Below are 17,920 nucleotides of genomic sequence, written 5' to 3' on the forward strand. Positions count from 1 at the left end.
TACACATCCTAAGAACATTGAGAAATGTAAATTGTATCATTATTAAGATTCTGCCAATGTCCGTCTTTCGCTCCTCACACAGAGGGGTAACAACGGACGGCATTTTATCCAGACCTGGTTGAGAACGAGATGTCAGACTGCAGAGTGTTTGCCTGCGTCAGTCCCAGGGAAATGTATTCCCGAAGTTGAACGCATTAAAACTATCAGCCACCTCCCTCGATGGAAGCGATTTCATGCCAGTTGCTTCCCATCACCTTCCCTTCCCACCCCGCTAAATAGACAAAAACAATTGGTATCCACGTCCGTAGCCCCTGAGAAAGCTGTAAATAATCGGCTATTGATTTGTTTGTCTATTTTATTTCACCTGTGAGGAGTTCTGAACCTGTGGTGAGATGAAACATAAAGATCGGAGGTGGCGGGAGAAGGGTTAGAGGTGGTGCAAATGGAGGCGAAGAAGCGTTCAGTAAATCAGGCGGAATTGTCACTGCGGAGAATCCGTTCCTGGATCGGGTGATACAATGTTTGGGAGTAGACCGAGCAGGGAATCTGAAGGAAACGTGCAAAATCTGAAGCAATTCCCTCGCCAGCAGTCGAACAAGAGAAGTTAATGCAATTTGCATCTCATTATTACAGCTGTTGTACGGTATGAGGGCTCCGTGGCTGATCTGGTCAAAGCGCCTCTCTAGTAAACAAGAGATCCTGGGTTAGACTTCCAGCAGAGTCTTTCCTTTATGAGGTGAATGTCCGTGTGATGAAGGCGGGTTCCATGCAAGCACCGCCATTCACGCACCTCCAAACATAAAAGAAAAAGTAACAGAAGAAATAAAAATGTCTCCAAAACGCTAGAGGTCTGTTGGTGTCTGGGAGCAAGAAACATGGCGAGCAGTTCAACCAGATGAAGTTTCCGAATGACTTTGTCATTCGTTTCCTTGCGTTTTTGCGGTGTGTTGTTGGTTTTGGGTGACAATCGTTTGCAAACACGACCGTGTCCTGCTTTGTGAACTTGCCCTGGTCCTGTTGACAAACGATCCCGTCCCGCGTTGAACAGGTCATTTCGACTCGAACGCCGATCGGTTCGCTCTGTATTTCAATACACGGTAAAATCAGCGCTGCAGATATGAGCTGGAATGCGGATTGATATTGCACAGCTTTGCTCCCATTTGCTTCGTATAAATACGGGAACCGATCTCTACCTGTCCACCATCTCGCACAACAACTACGGACTGTTCTTCAGTCCTGCAATGATATAATTGACACAGGCACGGTGATTTCTGACGTTTTTAGATTTTGTTCGGCAAATGATTTCCCAATGCATTTTAATAATGCAGTTAGTAATATTGATTTCAGTAGGTATGCGCCCAATTAAAGTGGTGGGATTCAACCCGCACATCCGTGGAGAATGCAGCCTTACTCCTGCGCCTTAGACTGCTCGGTCACATTACCGCACAGTTGTTTTTCGATCATTACATAACAAAGCTCATTGGTTGAACATGTTAATCTTGAAAATTCTGTGCCCTTACTGAATGCATTGAAACTCTTGCCCAGAGTATTTGAGGCTTGATACGTCTTCCCGTTTCCCAAACTTTCCAATATCTCTTCAAAGTTGGCCGCAGAGAGCAGTGGTAAACGGGTGTCACATCAGACGGCTGGGTGGCAGACTCCGGGGTTTTCCAGACGCCAGTGCACGAAAGCTAATTTTCACGAATATTCTCAACGTCGACATGAGTCTGTTGGGTGACCATGATATATTTCAGCGGATGCAAAGAATGACCTCACCGCCCCATCTACCTCTGTGGCTCCGTTCAGTGGCCTTTGGGGATGGACACAAATATGTCCATAAAGTGACCTCTCGAAGTTTTTCATCTCAATGATGCAATCCCACCTTCCGCGGTTTCGCATCGCATGTGATATCACTCACATTGGCAGCAATTCAAGTAAATCTCTTCTGGACCCTCTCTGGAATATTCACAACCGTTCTTAACTGTGCGATGAGATATATGCACAAACGTCCAATATTGGCCGAAGTTTTCATGAAGTTTTTATGACTAAACAACGTTCACCCGCCGTTGCCTTATCTGCAATCAGAAAAATATGCACCACACCAGAAACCGTGTCTTCTGAGTATGGGTTGTTAATTTAAAGAAGTAATAAAGATTACCATTTAGAAACGGGCTTTACGCGGGGATGAGGTAGCACATAAACTGTGCACTTGCATATTGTGAGCGGATAGATTCCGGGTAAATGTGACATTATTTACTGAACTATAGAAGACAAATTTGTCGATTTTTGCTTCAGGATATGTTTGAATTATAATGAAGAGAATTCAGGGGGCTTTTCAAAATTGCAACATCAATGGAATTGAAGAAGGTTCGTAAACAGAAGAAAACAAAATAAATATGAAACTTGTACCCACACACAAACATCCGTACTCATCGGAAAGACCGAAGAGCACCCAGCTATTCCATCATTTAATGAGGGTCAAGGGTAATCAGACTGTCTGCTTTATTATGCATTCCAGACAACTCCGTGAACGTATCAGCCCCCTTTTTTCAAAAAATTATCTCACCCGCTTTTGAAATAATGGAAGACTCAGTACCCTCAACATTTTCCCCAATGGTTTCACAGACTCGGACGCTCTAAGAGAAAATAATCACCTCCTTTCTGTGATTAAGTGAACGAGTAGATTATTTAAGACCAGGACCTGCATTGCCAGATTTTCTTACATCAGGTGACGTCACCCCCTGCTCGAATTATGACTTCATTGGAACGAATTCGGACAAAATGCAGACTCTGGTGGGACTCGAACACACAACCTTTGAATTACTTGGTCACACATTATTAGAAGTCTAGCACGTTATCCATTGCGCTGCAGAGTCCACAGATGCCCGCTTTGGTGCATATAGATAAAGTTACTGAACAAAACATCGGATTTTGTCAAACGCAGACTCGCGTCCGTTTCCTTCATTCGTTCACTGACGAAGCGACAAAACCAGTCCCACAGTTGCCCTCCTATAGCAGGACAGGATTCCTCGATAATATTTGGCAAACAATTGACCGGCACGAATTTCCGATGACGCAGCAGGATTTTTGAGTCTACCCAGAAGAGACTCACTTGCTTTTTTCCTCTTGAAGAGGGCGCCGCACAGTAAATCTTCTCCAGTTCCGCTGGATTTTCGGGGAAGGGCCCATCAACACACTGCCCCTCCTGCACATTGACGCAGAATTCAGGAATCCTTTCAATTCTCGCAGGGATAAAAGTAAGATTGAGAATACAGAACCCACAATGTGTCACTGCTGATGGCCCCCGTTCTCAGACTGAGCTGCAGTGTTTTCCCTTTCTCATTAAACTCGAAGTTAAGATCTTTGAATGCCTGCACATTCTCAAATCGTTCCCTGAAGCAGGCATCCTGATGCAACATTTATCAGCTGAAGGATCTTTATCGGCATTTATCGGCAGAAAATCTTATGAAGAGCAGAAGGACAACTGACATTCTGTGATAATGGATGGAGATACCAGACTACTGAGCAGTGATGGAAGCGGAAGAACAGCAGAGGAATCAGCAAATTAAATTCACTTGGCTGTGGCTGTCGTAAGAGGGATCGAAATACAAGAAGACAATATAGGGAAGCTGCGATGGCCGAGTGGTTAAAGCGCTGGATTCGAAATCCAACGAGGTTTCCCCACGCAGGTTCGAACCCTGCTCGCAGCGGGTTTACAGTTACAGTGAATTTTAACACCGAAGAGATCGGCTGAAACTCATCTGTTTTTTCTGTTAAATCGATTGCCTTCCGCTGTTCATGTGACGTGTTTGATGCTGCACGGTAGCGCAGCGCAGTTACAGTGCCAACGATTAAGGTTCAATTCTCGCCACTGTCTGTAATGAGTTTGTCCGTTCTCCTCGTGAAACGCGTGGGCTTCATCCGTCTGTTCCCGGTTCCTTCTTCCTTTCACCTTCCAAAGACTTTCGGGTTGGGAGGATAACATGGGTATGATTGGGCGCCTTCTCGTTCGACCGGGAGGAACTGTTACCGTACTGCAGAATTAAGGTTGAAAGGCATGTGGGGAAAACGAGGAACTAAACTTTGTTCACCAGGAGAGAAAATAACTGAAAACTACTCGATTGCGAGCAAAGAAGTCGGTACATGCTTGCCAAGTCGAGGGTAGTTTGAATACCTTCGAAGCCGTGCTTTAAATCACCGTGCCATTCAATTGCAAGACACAGTTTCATCACGTCAAGTGGTTCGCTTTCAAGTAAATTGCACGTTAGAAGTCCAACGCGTTCTTCGTTGCGCCATAAAGCCCAGACGTATTAGAACCGGGTTCAGTCCTCACCTCAGCCTGACCTGGTGCGGTGAGCAGTTTCGCCTTTAACTATGTAGGTTTCCTGCATGTTCACCCGTTTTCTCCTGTACCAAAGGACACGTTGGTTGGAAGCTCAACTGGCCACCGTAACGTGTCCTGATTGTGTCGGTGATGGAGAGCATCTGGGGATCATTGATAGGAATATGGGACGAATAAAGAAAGATTGGCGTATGTTGGTGGTGAACGTCTCTTGATGACTCAGTGGGCCGAAAGCCCTGTTTTCCCGCTATCTCCCTCCCTTCCTCTGTGCCCGTATTGATGTATGGTTCGTGTTTATGCGGCACGTATAATTTTGTCATCATCACAGTCGGTGTGAGAACATTTCAGAAAAACACCGAGGACCCATTAAAAGATGAACAAGCAAAGTGGAAATACGATCTGTCGAGAGATAGGAAATTCAAGTTTCAGAACTCCCAGATGTCATCGACACATGCAAACTCTGTCTTTGACCGAAAGAGCAATCCGGCATTCTCTTGTTGCCTTTCAGCACAAGGAACCAGCGACGATTCTTTTTGTTTGTTTTGTTTGTTTCTTTTAATTCTTTGGAGTCCAAATGATCCATTTGATTCCAATTAAAAATATAAGTTCTCTATAATCCACATTCCATACAATGTAAAAGTTAAACTTCAACAACAGATTTTCAAACTTCACCTCCAGGAAATGGTAATTTGCTGTTTCAGCGCTCCCGGAAGTGTTGAATGTCGGGGACAAAACGTTGGATCACCGTCCCTGGGTGGGCTCGAATAAACGACCTTTCGGTTAACAGCCGAACGCGCTGGCTGATTGCGGCACAGAGAGAACCTCATGCCAATACTCATCGTTAGACAATGTACCGGTGCAGCGACACAAATCTGAAACTTAATTCGGTTACCCATTCTGCACCGACCCTGCGAATTGATCGCACGAGGTTTTGGGAGCTTTGCAACGCCTTCTAATTGATGGATTAGGATTAATTCGAATTAACAATTTAATTTGCCGTTTGGCGCGATCTCAATGATTAGTGGATATTTCAAGGCATCGCCTTTGCCGGTTGGATGCAGCCTTCATAAATTAATGATTTGGAAACAATTGTTTACAGAGAATCATTTTCTCGTGTTGCCAGTACAGCTGTAAAGCATCTCGGTGAAATGTTAAAGAAAAAGTGAGAGCAGCATCACTGCAGTCTTCGATGTACTGAGAGCTGAGAAATGGGTATCGAGCGGCTCTGAAACAGATCTTTATTCTCCTCAGCTGTAACAGGCCTTCCAGCCCAATACGTCCATGCTAACGAAGGAACCGCCCTGATCCAGTCAAATCTGCCTGCGTTGAGTCCATATTCCTCGAAACCTTTCCTATCCATGTAACTTCCTGGATGTATTTTTAATTTGTACGTGCACCAGTCTCTCCACGACCTCTTGGAAGACCATTCTACTAAGAAAACCACCAGCTGTGTGAACAAATTGTCTATCAGATCCTCTTCAAGCTTTACACTCTCAACCGAAAGGAATGCTCTTCACTTTAAGTCTATCTTACCCAAGAAGAAGACACAGCAATCATCCAACTCATCTATGCCCCTCATGATTTTATAAACTTCCATGAAGTCACTCCTCAGCCTCCGTTGCTCCAGGGGAAAAAGCCCCAGTTTATCCAGTCTCTCTTTATGTGAAGCTGTCCAGTCACGGCAACATTCTTGTGAATATTTTCTGTACCCTCCAGAGGGTAACGACATCTTCCCTGCAGCGAGTTGACCAGAATCGCACACAGTTCTCCAAGTGCCGTCTCACCTTCGTCACTTACAGCTCGAACATGTCGTCCAACTTTGTATTCAGTGCCCTGACTGATGAGAGCAAGTGTGACAAACATCGTTTCCAGCAACCTGTCCACCCGAGTCGTCAAATTCCGGAAACTATGCCCTTATACTCTGAGGTCTCTCGCATCTACAACAATTCACAGGGACGTCCCATTTACTGTGTAAGTCCTACCTTGGTTTACCATCCCAAAATATGACACTTGGCACTTGTACCAGTTAAATTCCATCTGCCATTCCTTGGCCCACATTCCCAGTTGATCGAGGTCCTGTAGTGGTCTCAGATAACCTTCATTAACCCACCAATATTAGATTCTCCCGCAAGGGTAATAACAATGCCACCATAATTTTCATCACTATCTCTAATATAGATGTGACAAACAAGGGACACCGCACAGATCCATGCGGAATTCCACTGGGCACAGGCTTCCATCAAAAATCAACAGGAACACTCCACTACCGGACACTGACTCCCAGAACCACGCCAAATTGGCTTCCAATTAACTCGTTATCAGTGAGTCCCATGTGATCCAAACTTCCTGAAGAGCCTACCACACTGGACCTTTTCAAATGCCTTGGTAAAATCCATAGTCCTAAAAATGTCGACGGCCCTGGCCTTGTCTAACTTCGTGGTCAACTCTTCAAGCCTCAGTCAAGTTGGTCAGGCAGCTACATCGGCACAAAGCCGTGCTGACAATCCCTATTGAGGTCGTTCCGTCTTAAATGCAAGTAGATCCTGTCTCTCGGAACACCTTCAAGTAACTTTCCCATCATGATTCCTTACACTGGTCTGTAGTTTCCTGGCTTGTTCTTGCAGCCCTTATGAAGTAAGCGTGCAACATTAGACACCCTCCGGCATTCCAGTGAGCGCCACAGAAATTTCTTCCCTGCCTTTCCTCAATATCATAGGCTGCGCGTTGTCAGGTCCGGTGACTGAAACTCCATTGTGCACTTTAAGACTCCCAGCGCCTCCGCTTTTGTCATGTGGATCTGACTGAAGACATCACGATACGGTTTTCAGAACGCCCTAGCTTCTATGAACTTCTCCAGCTGAATGCAGACGAGGCATATCCATGTAAGATGTCACCAATCTTTTCTGTGTCCACACATGGGATCCCTACATGGACAGTCTCTCCCTTGTTACTCTTTGCTCAATATCCACAGAATATCTTAGGATTCTCCTTGACCTCATCCACTAAAGCTAAGTTATGTCCCACTTTTGGCCTCCTGATTGCCCTTTCAAGTGTACTCCCACATTCGTTTACCCCTCAAAGGATTCGCTTCCTCCCAGCTGCTCATTTCTCATTCATTTTCCGGAGAATTCTCAATTCTCCTCGTCAACTAACGATCCCTATTTCTGCCATCCTTGCTCTTCACACGAACAGGAATTGTGAGCTTTATTTCTTCCTCTGTATCAGTCAACCATCTGTGACATTCGCTAGTTTATTTTCCCTCGGACTGGAGCACATGCACAGCCTCACATGTTGTACTTCTCGCTCTGCGTTTCCCAACTCCGACCTTTTCTCTTGACTGGGGTATTTTATCAATGTTCCCACCCTCTAACTGCTCGCATTCACTCCACTCATTGACCAGATAATCTTGTTTACAGTCAGCCCCGAGGTCAAAGTTCATTTATAGGGTATAGACCAAAAGTGTCAACTATCCTTTGCTCTTCAAAGGTGCTGATTGACCCTCTAACTTTCTCCAGCTGTTTGTTTTGACCGCAACGTCACCACAGTTTGACCCTGTCAGTGACATCCCACTCCCACACACACTGCACAAAATTCCTTGGCCGCCTTTTCAGTTCTGTCGACGGATCTCGGGCCCGTAACACTGACTTTGTTTGTCTTGCCGCAGATCCGGCTGATCAACGGAGCATTTCCAGTATTTTCTGTGTTTGAACTGTGGAAGAGCGGACGAGCAGCACGATGTTTTTTTTCAGCGGAGGTCAGTGGGTGATTCATACTGGATTCAGAGGGGATGTAGTGCAGAAAGTGCACAGATCAAGTGTGAGGACGTGATCGTATAGTGATTATTACTCTGCATTGTGGCCGCAGCAACCTCGGTTCGAATCCGAGCGACGGCAGATCGTCGTTTATACATTCAGCATTCAACGCTCTCCTTTTGCTGAAATTCCGGTCGCCGCTTCTCAAAGGGAGTACATTTTCATGTATCACCAACAGCTTTCCCGTCGGCGTATGAAGTCAATCGCCACATTCCGAACTGAATCTTCCCGACAGATCAGCAGAGACTAAAATGCAAACGGTATCTCTGGGTATTGTAGTCAATAAAACAACACGGATCGCCTCCCGCTCCCGCGGAGTGCACGAGACAGAAGCAGCCGGACTGCCTCAGCAACAGCGCAGCGTCAATATTGTCCCACAAAATATCTCTCCGTAGAAGCCGTGCCTGGGAGCCGCCTTCCACTGACTCTCTTTATTAAACAGGACGATGTCGGTCCGCTCACACACTGACTCGGGACCGGCTCTTCAAAGACTCTCTTCATGAAAAGATTTTGTTGGTGATTCAGTGCCGACTGGTAATTCCTTTCTCATTATCTTCCCATTTATAACTCAATCTGTTCCTCACCATTGCTGATGTAAAGGGCTCAGTCCTGCGGACTGTGAGCCCACTCGGATTGCACAGGGCCCAAATATCCCAAATTTGAGTTTATTGAGGTCACGTAATATCAAAGAACGTGACCTAAACAGAAGACAGATTGCGTTGTCAGTCGCAGTTCGGGGTAAAGGACAAAACCTAATATATAAAATATTGAGAGAAAGAGAGAGAGTAGATAGTCAGCGCCTCCTTCCCAGGGCACCAATGCTCAAGATAAGAAGGCATAGCTTTAAGGTTATGGATGGGATGTTCAGGGGAGATGTCAGGGGGAGGTTTTTCACCCAGAGAGTGGTTGGTGCATGTAATGCACTGCCTGGGATGGTGGTGGAGGCAGCTACATTGGACAGGTTCAAGTGTTTGTTGGATAGGCATATGGAGGAATGTGAGATAGAGTGATATGCGGGAGGAAAGCGTTAGATAGTGTGAGGGTGGTTTGATGGACAGCACAACATGGTGGGCCGAAGGGCCTGTTTTTTGCTGTATTGTTCTATGGTTATTTATTTATCCCTCTGCCTCAGACTCAATCTCTCTTACTGAGTGCAGGTATCCATACCCAGCCAACTCCCCAACTCCCGCTAACCAGTAAACGTCCAGTGGTTATCCGGAATCGCCGAGTTTCTGAGGACCTGGCATGTCTTTGAGGCCTGGTCTGTCGCTGCGTCTCCATTGTTCATACACCCCCAACCTCCACACATCTCCTGTGAATTCTGGACCCAGTGCTGGTCTGTCTGTCCTCAAAACTGCCTGAGTTGTTCATTGGCCAGAAACTACAGGTAATGCCCCATATGACCCCAGTTCCAGGCGGCATCAGCTGCCACACCCACCTCTCGCCTTCCCAGTGCCAATTTATACGGAAACGCAGATATAGTCACTGGCTCGGTTTTGAATGTATCCAGATATCTTGTGGGACAATATTGATGCTGAATCGGAAAACAGATCTAAGAAAGAGAAACAAAGGGAAGCGGGGTTGAAAAGTGGGTGAGGGATAGAGCTGGGAATGGAGCGAGTGAGAGAGAAGCGGAGGGTAGATGGAGAGATGGGAATTTTCTTGTGAGACAAAGACTGGAAGATGACAAAAAGCAAAATCAATTGGAGCACGAGTATGCCGATCGACCCGTCGAGCTCGGTCCTTCATTCAACAATGTTTGGTTGATTTCAAGACAATTTTCCGTCTTTTCTCTTGTTCCATGATTCCTTCAGTTTCCAAAATTCGAACTGCCTCTGTGTCAAATGCAGCCATTAACCGAGTCTTCACAGCTGTCGCATGCGAGCATTCATCTGAATCGAGATATTTCTCCATCCTTCAGTCAAAAATAACCGTCCCCTTCGGAAAGTGATAGATTAAAATAGACAGCGGGAGAGAGGAGGACTAAAGGAGTTCATGGAAACATGGTGAGACCACTGTCAATCAAGGTTTGGCTCCCCCCCCAACGAGGTAAACACCTTTGTCCTTGCTGGACCACTCGGATTGGTCTTTGCGAACACCTTTGTTTTTGGACACACCTACCATTGACCCGTTTAAACACCTTTGTCCTGCTGGACTACCCAGCCCCCCAGCAGTATAAAAGTGCTCCATGTTTGATTTTCTATCTCTCAGTCTCTGAGAATGTTGATTTAGGCTGTGCACTACTTCAGGGCAGTTACTTAAGGACTCCCGAGACCAAAGAGCCAATGTTTGTCAAGAATAAGGGTGTCCAAACATTGTACTGTTTATTGCTTGATCATTTGTACCCAGTTATTGCGCGCGCGTGTGTGTGTGTGTGTGTGTGTGTGTGTGTGTGCACCTCACCCCCTGTTGCGATTTCCCTCCTTATTCGCAATCTCCTGCTTGAGAGTGTGTGAGTGTGCATCTGTTCCCATTTATTCTGTCCCCGCGGTTTTTCTTTGTTAATAAACGATTTTTAAATTACAAAGACTGTGTCCAGACCTTTATCTGTAAGATACCAAAAGAGCCTTTCTCACAACAAAGGGTTATTTGGATAAACCGAATTTGGTTTAACTGAATTAAGTGCCCTAACTTTTTAGCAAAATATGTTGTCTGCTGTTTTCAAGGCGAATGGGAACGGCAAGATGAAATCGCCTTACCACCTGGAGCAGGATCCAAAATCATGTTCTTACGCAGGATTGAACTGGGGACCTCACGTCTGTGAGGCAAACGTGATAACAGCTACACTACAGAAACCACGCTGATCTAGGATATTATTTTACATAAAAATGCAACCCGCAGGACATTGACAAAAAAACAGCGGGAGGGAGTTCAGTGAAGGCGGTCAGTTCTGGGAGGAAACAGAAGCTAGGGAAAGGTTTCAACGTGTTTCCACCAGTGTCGGAGAGTGACAGTCAGACTAACATGTTTACAGTCACGCCACAGATTCCGATGTCCGTGCTGACGGTGCCATGACGGAGCGGATCAGAGCAGGGCCACACTCACAGAATATTCTCAGCCTGAGACGGGAGTAAGTATAAACACAGGAGGCCGGCGGCTGCACTTCCAGACGACAGGCCCCATAAATATAAACTGCCTGCACCCTGTGAACCAGAGCTCCGAGTATCAGTAAAAATAATGTGGAGCGTAATGTTTTTAAGGCAGTTGCTGGAAAACTCATCTGAACGTTATCGCCGTATTCACCAGCTCACCAATCTCAAAGTATCTTTGTCGAAAGTTTTGGAACCCATGGAACAGATTGTAGAGCTGTAGTGCAAAAGCAGATGAAGGCTTCCATCGCTCAATTGCAAAATTCTTTCTGAGGATCATGAGAGTATCGGAGATCCTGCCAATGAGTAAGGCAGGGCTGTCAAAGGGACGAACAGGAGGGTGTGAGTATCGGTACAAGGACAATCCTGGGGATTGCATTTTTTGTGGTCACGGGTAGAGGTGTTGCCGTACTAAGTCGTGATGCATCCGGACAAGAAGCTTTCTGTGGTGCATCAATAAGAAATTGTGAGCGGGGAGGTGAGTTTCCTGCGGTATGTCTCCGGCTCTCACTGGCTGAGCCGCTTACCAGCATGTTGGTGAGAGGGGACGGCTCCTGCTCCCCAGGGAGTGGAGAAGCATTGATCTCCTTCATGGAGCAGATACACTGACCATCCTGCTCTCTCCATTTCCAGGTTTACTTCCACTGCAGAGCAGAGCTGTGCTCTCACTCTGCCCCAGCGAACTGCACGGATCCCTGCAGCCCCAGTAAGTAACCAGTCTCGGAGCTTCAGCGGGTGGCAGTGGCTGAATTGGTCGCGTTTATTGCTCGTCCCGATTTGCAGTCGAACGTGGTGAACTGCTCTTAGTGACGGTGTTTCGGGCGCTGCTGATGGCCGGTGAAGACTTCAAACCAAGTGACGAAAGAATAGCCATATTTCCAAGACGCGATAATGACCAACTGCGTCACAAGTCCTAGTTTGCAGTGGGTGAGGTTTTGAGCTGCTGCCGAGAGCACCCTGGGCGAGCATTTATTATTGATACTGCGGACAGCGTGGTCTTGTTGGTGGGATGGTGTTTGCAGCGCGGCAACGGGTGCCAGTGTCGTGCAGGGCCTTGCCCCAGATGTTGACCTGTTCGCAGACATAACCCCGTCAAACGTAGACCTCACTTGATCTGCTGGATAGTACGTGGACATCCCTGTCATGTGAGGGGTTCCAGCATGATTGCCCGACCTATGCGAGTTTGTAACTGGTGGTTTGCTCAGCGGTGACACCTGTCCCTCCCACACCGACACCCTCAGATGTTGGCCGTGGGAGAAGTGGGTGATGGCATATTATCTGCTGGGAACTGTTCCCAGGTGAGCATGGCTGGTGGAGACTCCCTACAGCGGTCGCGCTGGTGGAATCCGACACCGGCTCCAGGTGCGGAGAATCTGGGGGCTGTGTGGGCTCCGTGTGTCTGAGCGCCTCCTCCACTGACGAGGACGTGTCAAGGTCTGCACCGTCAACCTGTGGTTCTGAACGGGTTCCGCCTCTGACCCGGCACTTGGCCGCCCCCGTGCATTAGGGGAGGTAAAATCCGGTGAATCGGGTGTTGACATGTACCAGGGGAATTTGCGCATCTCCAGCCTCGCCCATGTCCAGTCTGTGGCGTTGAACGAATCTCCCCAGCCAGAATGACCGTGGTCCCACCAACTATGACAAAGTCCGGTCCACTTGTCCTTCTCTCCCTCCAAAGAAAAACGAAGAAGCGCAGAGGAGCGGCCTGGGACATTGGTGACGGCTGCTGGTCCCATTATTATGTTGGAAAACAAGGAGCGCTTGTCTGGTGGACTCCACCAGCGGGAGGAAACTGAAGCAGGTGACTGCAACTGGCGTGTACCCGGATCCGCTCTAGCCCCTTGGCGACTTCCCTGCTTTCGGTAAGAAAGACCCAACCCGTACCCTTCCGCCAACATACATTTACCTGGTATAACTTGTTCCACTCTTCCAATTCCTCCTCTTTCCGACAAACCAGAAGGGTGCCCATATGGGGTTTCGCAGCTACGTCTGTCATTCCATTTAGCTGGCTGCATAGAACAGTCCCTGTTACAAACCTGCCATGGCTCCCTCCCCAACTCTTACCTCGATTCATTGACGAATGCGCTGGTGTTGTTGCTTGCACTCGTGCGTCACTTGTGAATTCCCTGATATTTCCCAATTTCCACCCTGCCCTCAAATTCACCTGGATTATCGCTGACGTTTCTCTTCCTTTTCTGGTTCCGTCTCCATTTCGGGACACAGGCCATTTGCTGATATCCCCTGAAATGACGGCGTCCCACAAGTTCGATTACACTCCCAACGCCGTCCCCTCCGGATGCTAAACCACTCTGTTTTCTCCTTATCATCTGCTCTCGTGGTAATGTGTTCCATTCTATGTCCTCTGAAATACCCTACTGCAGGAAATCTGGGTTTCCGTCATCCCTGTCGATGGAGCCCTCCCTTTACCACAGGTGCTCTCAATCCTCTCCCGAGAATAGCGTTCCCTGGGTCCAGTATGACAACGCATCTGGACTTTCAAGCTTTACCATTTTCGCCATTGGAACGGGATCCCACGAATAGCTAAATCTTTCAACCCTCCCGCCACGCCTTCATGTTTTCACGCTGAGACCAGTCCGCATATCCCTCCATCCCCTGAAACAGTAGAAGGTGGAATCTTGTCCTTGCACCTCTTCCCTCGCCTCCAACCGGGGACCATCCTTCACTTCTATTCCGGCCCTCGTAACTCTGCGCTTCTTCCTGGCCCAGGGCCTTGACCCGCTGAGTTCTTCCAGTCGTTTATTTTTCTTTGCTTGAACCATGTCTTGTCTCCACAGATGCAGCTGCTGATTCTCCATCCCGTATCCATCCTGAAGTGGCGGCCGGGATAACACTACTTACCATGGACCAGTTACTCAGCATTGTGGTATTATGGAAAGGGGAAGAGAATGTCTGGGCGGGCTCCAATGGAAGATCCCTCGAGCTGTAGCTGCCTGTTGGAGAATAAACTGCTGTTGTCCCCGAGGTCGCTTTTCAATGACTGTTCATTCACCTGCAGTCCGTCCTTATTTTTCTCAGTTAATTGGGTTACTCAGGGTTTGGAATAGTCGGCAGCGTCTGCCAGTGACGCCATCAACTCCCAGCCCAGTCTGGCTCAAGTTCCAGCTGTCTTCCGCCTCCTTGCTTTGGGACTCCAGGGCTCCGATTTGTCTCACATCCCTGAGCAGAACATACGGTGTTTGCAGAATATTTAACAATGCCCTCGCCATTGTGCTGACCCAGGACCTCCCCCGGCTGTGCTGACCCCTGACCCGTGCCCCTTCTCCATCAGTTCGAGTGGTCCTGGCAGCACCCGTCTAAATGTGGGCATCTGGCGGGGGCGAGGGGCGGGCGCAGGGGGAGTACAGTTACTCCTCCACCTCCGACCGCTGTGGGAGCTGCTGCGGTCTCCTCGCTGGGGCCGCCTCCCACTCACCCTGCGCTGGATCCAACGGGAGCACCGCCGGCACTGGGCCCCCGACCAGGCGGCCCCCTCACTTGGCCATGGCCTTCAGCGAGGTGAGTGCCGGGAGGCGCAGGGCCTGGAGCACGGAGACGGGAGAGGGAGACGGGCGAGGGAGACGGCGGCCCCAGGAGGGTGCAGCGTCTGCGGTAAACCTCTGACAGTGAGTCGCCCACTCCCTCCCCGATCGCTGGGTGTCTTTGTGTGTCCGTGGGGGGTGTCCGAATGTTGTGGGGACGTCCATGTGTCCGGTGTTGTTCCTGTGTCGGTGGCTGGTCTTGGGGTGTTGTGGGGTGTTCCTGTGTCGGTGAGGTTGTTGTGGTGTTTGGGGGTTGTTCCTGTGTCAGTGGGTAGTCATAGGGTGTTGGGGTGTTCCTGTGTCGGTAGGGGGTGTTGCAGAATAAAGCTGAGGTGTTGAGCTGTTAAGGAGACATTGGGGTATTGTGGTGATGTTGTTTGGGTGTTGTTGAGATATTATGGAGTCGTTCTAGTGTCAATAATGCTGTTGTAAGGGTGTTGCTGTGTGGTGTTGGGGTGTTGTTGTTCTGTGTCATAGGGGGTGCTATGGGGCTGTTGCTGCGAGGTGTTGTGGGCAATTCCTGTGTCAATTAGCAGGTGTTGTGAGGTGTTGGAGGGTGGGCGTTGTTGGGGTGTTCTGAGGGTATTGTTGTCTGGTGTTGTTGGCGGCGATGGAGGTGTTGGGGTGTTGTGGAGTGTTGGGGTGTTGTGGGAGGTGTTAGAGGTGCTGGGGCTCTGTGGGCGGTGCTGGAGATTTTGTGGGAAGTGTTGGGGTGTTATGAGCAGTGCTGGAGGTGCTGGGGTGTTGTGGGCGGTGCTGGGGATGTTGGGGTGTTGTGGACGGTGCTGGAGATGTTGGGGTGTTGTGGGGCACTGGAGGTTGGGGGACCTCCTCCTCTTTGCAGGACGTCCTCCTCATTCCTATCCACATCATTGGTCCCTACATGGACCACGACATCTGGCTGCTCACCTTCCCTCATAAGAATGTCAAGAGCTCTATCCGAGGCATCACGGACCCTGGAACCAGGGAGGCAACAAACCATCCGGGATTCTCGATCTCTCCCACAGAACCCCATATTTGTCTCCCTAACTATCGAATCTCCATCACTACTGATCTCCTCTTTTCCCTCCTTCCTTTCTGTGCTTAGGGTCCCGTATTGGTGCCAGAGACGCGACCACTACAACTTATCCCTGGTAGGTCATCCCCACCAGCAGTATCCAAAACGGAATACTTATTGTCGATGGGAACGGCCACAGGGGTGCTCTGCTCTTTCTGTCTATACCCCTTCTCTGTCTTGACAGTCACCCAGCTACATGCCTCCTGACTTTTAGGGGTGACTATCTCCCTGAAACTCCTGTCTATGTCAGCCTCTGCCTCATGGATGCTCCGAAGTTCATCCAGCTGCAGTTCCCGAACTCGGTTAGTCGGGAGTTGCAACTGGATGCACCTTTTTCAGGTGAAGTCATCAGGGACAAGTGTGCTGTCCGTGACTTTCCACATATTGCATACGGAGCACTCGACTGCCTTAACTGCTGCCTTCATTACCTATTCCTTTGTGAACTAAATTAATTAAGGAACTTACCGGCCTTACCTCACTGAGGCAAGCTCATCCTCAAACTCTGCTCGCCGAAGCCTCTCGAGCCAAAGCCACAAAGCTCCTCTCCTACCCTGAGCCACTGACACACTGGCCACTCCTCTTCAGTTACTCCTCCTCATATTTGCCCATGCCAATTATCTCTCTCCCTCTAATCAAATACTCAACACTCTGTTTAACCCTTAAGTTGCCCTCCACATTAACTTTGTAAGTACTCTGCCCCTACTCGTGAGGGAACTGCTGCTCCAACTGCTCACGGACAGATTCTGTAAAAGAAAAGCCCTTGAAACACCCACCCCCGTCATTCCCTCTCTCTCTCCACCCCTCCCTCTCTATCCCCCTCTTTCTCTCCCCCTATCTCGCTCCCACACTCTATCTCCCTCTCTACCCCCTCACCCCGATCCCCCTCTATCCTCTCCACCCCTCCAGGGTCACTGGGCTGACGTTCTAGGGGTCTGAGCGGTGGCAGCAAGGGTGCAGTCGGTGGACCCAGCAGAGTCTGCACAGGAGGGAGGGATCCGTGCACGGATCGGACCGGGAACCTGGGCTGAGGATTGAAGGAGCGACGGTCTGGGGGAGGTGGGGGGAGATGGGCGTGGGGGGGACGGTCTGGGGAGGTGAGTGAGATGGAAATGTGAAGAAGAGGGAGATTCCTGCACCTGCCATCTCCAGTGGCCATGTAGGCGATGTGAATGAGGGTCCCGCGATGGAGGGAGGGTCTCCCTGTTGGAGTTGGGTGAGGGGTCTCCTATTGGATGAAGTGCCAACCATTGGGTGAGGCGTGTCCCAGTGGGTCAGGGGTGCGGGTCTCCCATTAGGTGAAGGATATGTCGTTGGGTGAGAGGTGAAGGGTCTCCCGTTGGCTGAGGGGTGAGTGGTGATGGGTCTCCCTTTGGGTGAAGGGTCTCCCGTTGGATGTGTGAAGGGTCTCACGTTGGGTGAGGCTCTTCAGTGGGTGAGGGGTGGGGCCTCGCAGGACAGACAAATCATGAAGTTCCAGTTTTGGGGGAGTGTGGACCTCACAGCCCACCCCGGAGGCTGAATAAAACTAAATCCCTTCTGCCTACACAATGTCCGTCTTCCTCCATTCCCGACACATCCACGTTCCTGTCTAAGAGCCTCATAAACCCCTCTATCGTGTCTGCCTCCACCCCCACACCTGGAAGCACATTCGAGGCACCCACCGCTCTCTGCGTAAAAAAACTTGCCCCGCACATCTTATTTGAACTTTCCCCCTCTCACCTTAAACGCATGCCCACTTGTATTAGACATTTCCACCCTGGGAGGTGGGAGGGACCAAGACACCAGCTCTCTTCTGTAGCTGTGACTCTCGTGATCTCTTCCCTCATCGTCCACCGTTCCGGAGAGAACAATCTAAGTCTGGTCCGAACTCTCCTTATAGCTCACGCCCTCTAATCCAGGCAGCGTCCTCTCCTGCACCCTCTCCGAAGCCCCGCGCACCCTTACTGAAACGGGGGTGACCAGAACTGTACACACGTGCGACCCGAGCAGAGGTTAATACAGCTGCAACGGTACTTCCCGACTCTTGTCCTCGACACCGCGATCAATGAAGGCAAGTGTGCCGTACGCCTTCTTTACCGTCC

General features: G+C 49.2%; 1 non-coding gene across 1 annotated transcript; it reads left to right on the forward strand.

Annotated features, from left to right (window-relative positions):
• The first annotated feature begins 3,628 nt into the window (after nt 1–3,628).
• On the forward strand, nt 3,629–3,710 carry trnas-cga (transfer RNA serine (anticodon CGA)). The gene has a single exon. It is a non-coding gene; the product is annotated as a tRNA-Ser (tRNA).
• The last annotated feature ends 14,210 nt before the right edge of the window (nt 3,711–17,920 follow it).

The sequence above is a fragment of the Pristis pectinata genome, chromosome 14 (assembly GCF_009764475.1).
Source record: "Pristis pectinata isolate sPriPec2 chromosome 14, sPriPec2.1.pri, whole genome shotgun sequence".
In the NCBI taxonomy this organism is placed as follows: domain Eukaryota; kingdom Metazoa; phylum Chordata; class Chondrichthyes; order Rhinopristiformes; family Pristidae; genus Pristis; species Pristis pectinata.